The following is a 10,418-nucleotide window of genomic DNA, read 5'->3' on the forward strand; positions in this document are numbered from 1 at the left end:
GAATAGTGCTACTCCACAGATTCAGAATGGATTTGATCCAGCGATAAGGAATAGTGCCTCTCCACGGACTCAGAATGGATTTGATCCAGCCATTAGTTATAGTGCCTCTCTATGGACTCAGAATGGACTTGATCCAGCTGTAAAGAGTTTTATTGTTTGAACAAGGGCATAGACTTTTAGAATTGTACTTTTTGAGTGCCCATTTGGGAATATTGAACTTTAGTGATCAAGGACTCCAAAAGCCTGAGATCCTGTACGTTCCCCTTAAGAACTCTACGAAGAGGGCCTAAAGAGTGAGTACCCACAGCAATCGTTTCTGGCTAAGTCGCTGCTGCAGGTTTTGCCATATGGTTACCATGTTGGATGAGGCTAGGCCCTAGAATTAAAGAGGACTTTAGCCACTGGGTACTCATAGTGATGGAGCCAGCGACTTCGGTATACAGTTCAACTCTTGAGACAGAAGGTGGTTCAGTGGGCAATAGAGGATATCTTCAGGCAAGGTCCGTGACGGAGGGGAAGCCGCAGGAAGACTTTAGTACATGATTTTTTCTCTTGGAAAGAGCAAATCATGATCTGGGGAAAAGAGACTCCCAGAGGAGGCATCCGGATCTCATTTCGAAAGCTATCACCCTCTAAGTCAGCTTATCCTGTCAGCTGTCCAGCGGTTTACCCTACCCTCTGCACCTAAAGATGGAAGCTGGCCAAGGACAGGATCTAAGGCCTTTTTCTTTTTTGCTAAGGAAGTAAATTCTTTAGAACTCTGAGATGAATCCAGTCTGTGAAGAAAGATGAGGCACTGAGGAGAGATTTTGGGGGCCACTGAGAAAGGCGGTCCTGATTCCTGGAGAAGCATCATAAAGGAATGACAGTTGAGTCATGGAAAAGTCACTTTGGCATAGTACTACAGAGTTTCCTTTCAGCCCTGCCAGCAGCAGATGGAAAGGGGAATCTTGACCCCCACCCCACTCCAAATGATGAACAAAGCTCAAGCAAGACATCTGCATCCAGGTGAGAACCAAGGTCCTCATGACTGAGGTCTGGGATCACTAGGCCTGCACTCCTTTTGTACTAAATAGGGCAAGTCTTTCACACAGTGGTCTCTGAAGCAGATGGAGCCTAAGGCTGCGAAGGGCGGAGGGGCCTCTATAGCAAGGTGTGCGTGGATAGATGCTGGCAGAAGATGCTGAAGTACTGGGAATTTACTGAGGAGTTCTAGCCTCTGTTTCTAGTACATGTAGGGGATGAGAGAGGGAGAGAGGATGATAGTGGTTAGCAGAGAGGTTTTCATTGGAAAAAGATAGAAAACTTGGCCACCAAGGTCCTGGGGAGAGTCACTATCGATGAAGAATAAGATTTGGATTCTTCTTCCAATTAGACTGGTTACCAGCCTAAAGGGCGTTGATTTTGGAAATGACTCCTAGCTGGGTAGTAATGACTGATGGTGGTCCTACCCACCAAAAGGATGCCAAACACCAGCAGGCCCTGGTGAGGAGAGAGACTTAATTTTTGTTGTTGTTGTTGTTTTTTTTAACCTGCAGCTGTAGCTTGGAGGCAGGTCCTGCGAGGAGGAGGCAAAGCACAGTAGCTTCCCTGGGGCTCCCTGCTTCTCCCTTCCACAGGTGTCTCCAAGGAGGCTTCCCAAGGTGAGTGGCTCACCCATCCTGTCCTACAGAGTAAAGTCAGGAAGGGAGGGGAGGCTGCCAGCTGCCAGGTGCTAGGTCAGGACGTGGCCCACAAGTCACCTGGGTTCCAGTGCTCCCTGCAGGGTTCTCAGTGATCAGATAGATTCCTGGGTGCTGGCTTCTCCTTTCAGGAGGTCCTGGGTGGAGAAGGCTGAATGTGATCTTCTTTTAGGAATCTGACTAAGCTAGAATCCCTCGCGGTCCCAGACAGCTTCTAAGATGTGTTAGACTGGATGCTTAAAACGTGGCAAAAATGGAGACAGAAACAAGAGGTAAGAAGTAAGGGTTTTTTTTTTGGGGGGGGGTGTCTGCGTGTGTGTTGGGGATGGGAGGGGCCCTCAAACTCCTTGCCATGGTGGGTGAGAATGGGAGTGTCCTGGAGAGCCCATCCAAGAAGTTGTGACGTCAGAGGAACAGGATGGAGAACTTCCCCACTGGGCCCAGTCTGTGAGTCTCAGGGAGACCTTGGTGACCAATGGGTACGACCGCAGGAGGATGAACACTGGGTCTTTAAGGCCAATGCCATAGGTCTTTCCCTGTTGCTGTCCACCTTATTTGAGACAGGGTCTCTCACTGGTCAGTGTACCTCTGGCATCTTCCTTTTGCACCTCCCAGGGCTGGCGTTATAGATACGTGCACCACATCTGGCTTTTTTTTTTTTTTTAAATCTGGGTGTTAGAGATCTGAACTCAAGTTCTCGGGCTTGTATAGCAAGCACTTTACCTACTGAATGGTCTCCGTAGCCCAAAGCTTTGAAAGATCTGCGGACTTGGGTGACTCCAGGAAATATATGGTTCGAGCCAGGCCTTTCTGCAGGTGGGAGGGCCTTGGCTGAAAAGCACCAGTGCTCAGCACACCCATTATCAAGCCGCTGTCAGTTACTGGAAACCAAGGGCGCAGGAACAATGGAATCCATCTGTCTTAGTCAGCGCAGGCTGCTGTTCTGGATACTGTAGGCTGAGTAGCTTAGAAAGAACAAGACAATTACTTTAGTTCTGGAGGTGGAAGTCTAAGAGCAGGTACCAGCATCATCTCTTACAGGGACACCAATCCCATTCACACGGGCTCCTTCCATATGACCTGATTACCTCTCAGAGGCCCCGCCTCCAAAGGCCATTACGTTGGGGATAAAGTTGCGACACACAGATTTGGGGGGCAACATATTTAGTCCATATCAACATTTCTAGAATTTCTGTTTGACACCACTAATCAGGTTTCTGGCTTTTTTCTTTTTTATGTGTATGAGTGTTTTTGCTTTCATGAATGTGTACAATGTGTGGGCCTGGTGTGCTCAGAGCTCAGAAGAGAGAACTGGATCCCCTGAAATTCGACTTACAGATGGTTGTGAGTCACCATGTGGACAATGGTTATTGAGTGCAGGTCCTCTGCAAGCACAGCAAGTGCTCTTAGCTGTTGAGCCATCTCTCCAGCCTGTGCTTCTTCTTTTTGTTGTTGTTATTTTTTTTTTTGAGGCAAGTTTTCTCTGTGTAGCTTTGAAGCCTGTCCTGGAACTTGTTCTGTAGACTGGGCTGGCCTTGAACTCAAAGAGATCCTCCTGCCTCTACCTCCTGAGTGAAGAACTAAAGGCATATGCCACCACTGCCCAGGTTGGTTTATTTTTCAAGACAGGGTTTCTTCTGTGTAGCCCTGGCTGTCCTAGAACGTGCCTTATAGACCAGGTTGGCCTTGAACTCAGATCTGTGTGCCTCTGCCTCCCAAGAGCTGGGATTAAAGGTGTGCACCACCAGCAGCAAGCTGTTTTGCTCGTATGCTTTATTTTTCATGTGTATGAACATGTGCCTCTGTGCCAGGAGTCGGAGGTGGATTGATTCCTTGGAACTCGTATTACAGGGAGTTGTGAGTCACCTGATGTGGGGGTTGAGAATTAAATTAGAGTCCTCTCAAAGCAGGAAGTCCTCTTAACTAACTTCTGAGCTGTATCTGGAACCCCATTTTTCTGTGTTTTTTTTTTAATTTTTTCTTTGTTTTTGTTTTTTGTTCATTTTTTTTTAATTTTTAAAAAGGTTTAAGATTGTAATTGCATTTCTCCCTTCCCTTTCCTCCCTCCAAACCTTTCCATACCCACCTCTCCACTTGCCTTTCACGGCCTTTTCTTTCATCGTTACTGCACATGCCTGAGTATGTAAAAACATGTATATTCCTCAATACAAGCTGCTCAGCCCACATATCATTGCATGTGTGTTTTCAGTTTTTATTTTTAAACAATGTAAAGTTTTAAAATTTTTTTTATGTATTTAGTATTTGGCCTGCATGTATGCCCACCAGAACTCATTACACATGGTTGTGAGCTCTATGTGGTTACTGGGGATTGAACTCAGGACCTCTGGAAGAGCAGCCAGTACTCTTAACCTATGAGCCACCTCTCAGGCCCCCAGTCACAAGATGATTTTAAAATGACTTAGTGTGTCTACTTGACTATTCGCTAAGATCAGTGGTTCTTAATGTGTGGGTCATGACCCCTTTAGGGTAGAACCACCAGGGGTCCCCTAAGATCGTCAGAAATAGGTACTGAGACTCCTCTGTCTGTCTCCAGGTGGATCTATCCACATGCAGATAGTCCCATATATGAGTGCACAGTGTGATTGCACACCCCGAACAAATGGCTCGGGGCCACAACATGCTCTGTGTCATGTTACACACAATCACACACGTGTAGAGAGCAGCAGCTGTGTTGAAAGCAGCGATGGATGTAAAATGACCCTTCATGAATTATAATCACTGGGGAAACGTAAAATGAGGTAGTGTCAAATTACCAACGACTGCAAAAAATTATGGGCACCATGGGAATTTAATCTGTGTCATGATTGGTCTTTTTAGAGTCAGCTATGTTGACGTGGATACTTGGGATAGTGACAAGTATGTAAACAAGACAAAACAGAATGGTAAATCCCAGGAAACTTCAATGAACTGAACTGACTGCACTATGAACGTTATATATGAACATATTCATATACATATAAACTGTGCCATCTTTTGTATTATTAAAGCTACTGTTACATAGTTTCGAAACCATCACATGATGATGGATAGTATAGAGAAAAGTGTTAAGAAAGCTTGTTTTTTTTTTAACAGTATGGTTTTACCTCCATAAGTAGGGCAAGGTTTGAGAAACTGCAACGTGTTAACCGTTGTGAAGTTTTATCAGCCAAATCTATGAAGCAAATGAACTAAAATTTCTTTTAGATCGCAAGCACCCAAGCTTTGCCAGTTAGGATACCAACTATGTTAGAAGTGAAGCTGGTGGACACAGAGAGCCAGACTGGACACTGGTGGCAAGGACTACCACCAAAACGTAGCAGCCACTGAAGCTTCATATTTGGTGGCACTCGGAATCGCCAGAGCTGCGAAATCTCATACCATTGCCAAGGATTTACTGCCTCCAGCAACCAAAGACAGTGCTTGAGTTATGATCGGGGGCAAATCTCCTATGCAGTTGAGTGCAATTTCCTTACTTAACGACACTGTCAAAGAATAAGATGGCTCATCTGCTTGATCAGGCAATCCAGGAAATTAAATCTGCTCCACTTCCAATGTTTAGTATCCAGCTTGATGAATCTACAGATGTTGCAACCTGTGCTGCTGGTTTATGTGAGGTCTATCAGTGACGGCAACGTTAAAGATCTGTTTTGCAAACCTCTTGAAACAACTACTGCATGCGATGTATTTGACACAGTGGGTTCATTTCTGAAAGAGCGGAAGGGAAGATCTCTTGGGAAAAGGTTTGTGGTGTTTGCACAGCACATGCTCCCGCTATGCTAGGGTGTCGATCTGGATTTGAATGCTCGGTACCGAATGAGTCACCAAAAGCCATTGGTGCTCACTGGATGATTTGCTGGCAGATATTGGCAACAAAGACAAAGTCACACGAGTTACAAGAAGTAATGAAGAGTGCCATTAATTTCTGTCAGTTTTGTAAAGGCGAGCACTTTACTGTGCAGCGGGTACCAACAAAGTTCTGCTATTTCACACAGAGCTGTGAAGTGAATGGCTGGCTGCCCAGAGGAAAAGTTTTAAAACATGTTTTTGAGCTCGCGATGAAAGACATTTTAAAATGTGGTAGTTTGAAAGAAAATGGCCCCCAAAGGGAGTGGCACTATTAGGAGGTGTGGCCTTGTTGGAGGAAATGTGTCACTGGGGGGGTGGGCTTTGAGGTCTCTTTTTCTCAGGCTTCTCTGAGTGTTGACAGTCAGTCCACTTCCTGTTGCCTACAAGATGTAGCACTCTCAGTGCCAGCACCACATCTGCCGGCTCACTGCCCTGCTCCCCACCTTGATAATGAACTGAACCTCTGAAACTGTGAGTCACTCCAATTAAATGTTTTCTTTATGAAAGTTTCTGTGGTCATGGTGTCTCTTCATAACAATAAAAACCCAAACTAAGACAAGGCAAGATCGCAGTTCGGAGCACCTTTCAGCAATAAACATGAACTGCAGAAAATAGCTTACTTGATGGACATCTTTGCTATCTTGCATGAGTTAAGTTGATCACTGCGAGGACCAAATGCAAATGCCTCGATTTGTCTAAAAGGATCTGCTCATTTCAAATGAAACTTCAGCTTTGGTGTGTGTGTATGTGTGTGTAGGATGAAAATAAAATTTGCATGTTTACTCATCTTACCTGCTTTTTTGGAGGAACATAAATTGAACCAGACCAAAGCATTATAATAGTTTCTGTGAACAAAAGAACACTTTTACAGGCTTGCAGATAAAACTTCATCTGATCTTCCATATCTGCCTGACACCCTATGTGGACCAGCCATTCACAGTCAAAGCTGAAGATGTTCCTGAGACAGCACAGGGGGAGGTCATAGAATCGATTTCTCTACCAGGCCAGTCACAAAATTCTGGATCAAGGGTTCGCAGCCATATCCTGGTCTGCCTGAAACTATTTGTGCTGCCTTCATTTCCAGCAACATATCTTTGTGAAACTGATTTTCAGCTCGTTGGTTATCAAGCCTAAATACAGAGGCGGACTTGATGTGGAGGATGCGCTTGGTTGTGCTCTTGCAAGGACTGCCCCGAGAGTCTCTGATCTGCTGGGAAAGCAATCTCCAGACCTTCCAGCTGACGTTGGCTTTTTACTCACTGTCGCAAAGGTGACAGTGTAGTTTACTGTTAAGACTGATACCCATGCAGCACCATGCTTCAGGAAGAAAATTGCATTTATTTGTAATTAGAAATAAATATCCCACAATACACAATTACACATTGTTTTGTGGTTAATCACTAAGCTTTAGTTGTGTTCAATCTGAAACAATGAAAATGCATCTGGCATATCGGGTACTTATATTATGATTCATAACAGTATCAGAATTACAGTTTTGAAGTAGCAATGAAAGTGATTTTATGGTTGGGGGGGTCACCACAACGTGACGAACTGCAGTAAACGGTCACATTAAGAATGTTGAGAAGCACTGTCCTAGATGAATTTCAGCATGACTTGTGAAGTCAATCATATGATCATCACTATTAACTAGTGCTACGTTAAACCTATGAATTTGTTTTAAAAAAAATGGGTTTGGAGCCTAGGTTTTTTGATCTGTGTGTCAGAAAGGTGGTGTTCTACACAGAGTGTGGGGGCCACTGCTGGGGTTAAGAATTTTATGTTTAAGTGTGAATTTAGGTAGGTTATTTGGCCTCAGGTTCCTCATTTGTAAACAATTTTTACTTGTAAGCAAAGATGTTACATTTTAATGTATTGTGATGAAGACTGAGCTAATAGATAAAATACATAGAACGGCAGTTAGTGCGCACTAAGCACGCATCTCCAGGCCACGATCCTGTCCGACTTCTGTTCTTTGAAGCATGGCTTCTTGAGCAGAGGGCCTCACCATCAGGTTCTGTGGGGGCAGACGGTCACCAAGAGCCATGGAAGTAGCCTGTAAAGTCTTTTAGAGGGGGTTTCTATGGGACTCCACTGGTTAACACCTGGAAAAGTGGTACCCCATATCTGGTACTGGACTTGTTTGGAAGAGGTATTGACCCCCCTGCACCACTTACAGTGTAACCTCAACTGTGTGTCTGTGTCTGTCTGTCTGTCTGTTTTAAGGAAGCTTCTACAGTAGTACATTTCCATATGGCTTTTTCCAAAGGTGCTGATCCTTCCCCAGGCTCTACTCTCTTTCCATCCTTCACCTCCAACTTAACCCCTTCTGCTCCATTCCCCCTGCTACCACCTGCTTTTTCTCCTCTTCTCCCAGGAAGCCTTCCTCATGGCTCCAACTTTTCTTCAAAAGTTAGTTTAGCCGGGCGGTGGTGGCGCACGCCTTTAATCCCAGCACTTGGGAGGCAGAGGCAGGCGGATCTCTGTGAGTTCGAGACCAGCCTGGTCTACAAGAGCTAGTTCCAGGACAGGCTCCAAAACCACAGAGAAACCCTGTCTCGAAAAAACAAACAAACAAAAAACAAAAACAAAAACAACAACAACAAAAAGTTAGTTTACTGAATACAGACTTTAACTCAGTTTATTTCTGTCCCTGCAGCGCAACCAGGAACAGGATGGTCCATGATGAGGATGGATAATTATTGGAAGATGCAAGAAGACCGCACAAGGCAATGGGAGCTTCCAGGGTTGTTAACCCATACCTTGTGCCTGTCCCAGGCCTCTCCTTTCTCCAATGGGATGGGCTCAGCAAATGCCTAGAATGTCAGTATATTTGCCAAATTATTTGTGGTTATTTCTAGGACCAGAGCCTGTGAAACATGATTGGAAAGGACCCACAGTTGAGAGTCCACAGTGTCTTTCCCACGGGCACTCTGGTTTTCTCCCGAGCTGGGAAAGTGATGCGAAAGGAATAGTGACGAACGAGAGCCAAATATACTGATGCACATGTGTGAAAATGTCACAACGAAACCTAGCGCTTTGTATTTGAACCCCCATATTGCGGAGCATGTAGTAATGCAATAAATCGAACGGAGAGGAATTATTTTCTGCCTTCAGAGTCCTCTCTGCATCCCCTCCTACGTTGTTTGCACCCCTGCAGAGCGCAGGGAAAGGAGTAAGGCAGGCACCACTTCAGTCCGCGGCTTGGCCCCTCCTCGCCAGCCCTTGGGTTTAGTTTCAGCCCAGACACCAGTGTGGATTAAAGTGGGAATAAGAGAGGCTGAAACTGTCTCAGTGGTTATTTTCTCCAATCAGGGAGATAATATGTGTAAAAATGTTTTGAAAGTGTGAAAAGTGGCAATTGGCCTCCATGATAAACAGAACTATTAATGTCAAAGATTCTAAATGGTACGATCTCCATTGCACAGGACAAGAGTTGGTTGCATTTACATATCATTAAGTTTTTACTGGGCCAAAACTATCATTCTTCAGGGGTTGCTATGACAAAAGCCTTGAATTTGTTTAAAGAATTAGGTTTTTTTTTTTTTTTCCTGAGACAAGGTTTTGCTATTTGGCCCAGGCTGGCCTTGAACCCACTGCAGAGCCCAAGATGGCCTCCACCTCTTGATCCACTTGCCTAAGTTTCCCAAGTCGTAGAATTACAGGGCTGCCCTCCCACTTCCAGCCAGTGCTTTCAAGGTTGCTATAGGTAGCAATGCACTTTGTCTCATTCTGTTTACCAAACAGAAACCACCACAGAAAACTACAACAGGACACAATGTAGGGATCAACAGATTGCAGGAAGCCCAACTCCGATGAGTGTATTTACATTACAGCTCTGCATCTGTGGCTCAGGGAACATTGTGAAAGATGGGAGGGTACAGGAAGTTTGTAAGAGTCAGAATACAAGGAGGCTTTCTGTAAACCAGTCTGTTCCAGAAACTGTTACACAAGACCAGAACAACGGGTGTATCAAGGGACATTGCACTGCGGAAATTACTGAGAAAATTTCACGGGGTCCCCCTCCTAAACTAAGAACTAAGCCTAATGACTGCTGAGGGAGGGGAAATTAGCCTCGCCCAGGGATGAGCCCCCCTCTTGGTTGTCCAATCCAAAGTGGTCAGCCCCAAACCAAGTACAACAAAAATAGACTCAAAAGGCTGTATTTATCTGTTTGTGCATCCACATACATACGAACACACATATTTATGTAAGGATAATAAAAATATATCAGTTTGGGTGTGGGGGCATGGGAGAGGATTGAGGGAGGGTAGCTGAGGAGGGTTGGAGAGAGGAAAGGGAGGGAGGAAACGCTGTAACTATTTCAATGAAAATCTATAAAAAGATTCATAAAATAGGCCATTGAAGCTTTTGTTCTTTTTCATGTATGGACACACGTGTGTTGTGTATGTCATGGAGTATACGTAAGGGTGTGTGTGTGTTCATGACTTCAACAGACAGTTTTATTTCCTCTCTCTAGTTCTTTTTTCTTGTTGAAATAGCATGCCTAGAACCTATAACATGATATCGATTGTGATCTTTTCTTAGCCTTCTGGGGACAGTGTTCAGTTCCTACTATTGAGCTGTGGTGCTTTACACAAACATCTGCTGCTATATTTGGAAATTTCATTTATTTCTATTTTTTAAAAATAAAATATAAAAAATAAAAATAAAAATTTTTTAAAAAAATTTTCTATGTCTAGAGATGAGTGTGTGCTTTTCATTGATTTTTTTCCCCCCACTTCCTACCTGAGCGTTCTCTCTGCTTTCTGGTCTACCCAACTGGGATCCATCTCAGTCCGAGGCTCTCTCTGCCGTGTGTCTTACCACACCTTCCCTGCACAATAGACTGTGTGCTCTCAGAGCCTGAGCCCAAATAAACCCTATTCCGAG

The 10,418-nt window shown here is 44.5% G+C and overlaps 1 long non-coding RNA gene across 1 annotated transcript; it reads left to right on the forward strand.

Moving 5' to 3' along the window:
- The first annotated feature begins 1,572 nt into the window (after positions 1–1,572).
- LOC142837622 (uncharacterized) lies at positions 1,573–9,729 on the forward strand. Its single transcript, XR_012908301.1, has 3 exons — positions 1,573–1,643; positions 1,855–1,954; positions 8,185–9,729. It is a non-coding gene; the product is annotated as an uncharacterized LOC142837622 (long non-coding RNA).
- Positions 9,730–10,418: the final 689 nt, after the last annotated feature.

Source organism: Microtus pennsylvanicus, chromosome 18 (genome assembly GCF_037038515.1).
Source record: "Microtus pennsylvanicus isolate mMicPen1 chromosome 18, mMicPen1.hap1, whole genome shotgun sequence".
Classification (NCBI taxonomy): domain Eukaryota; kingdom Metazoa; phylum Chordata; class Mammalia; order Rodentia; family Cricetidae; genus Microtus; species Microtus pennsylvanicus.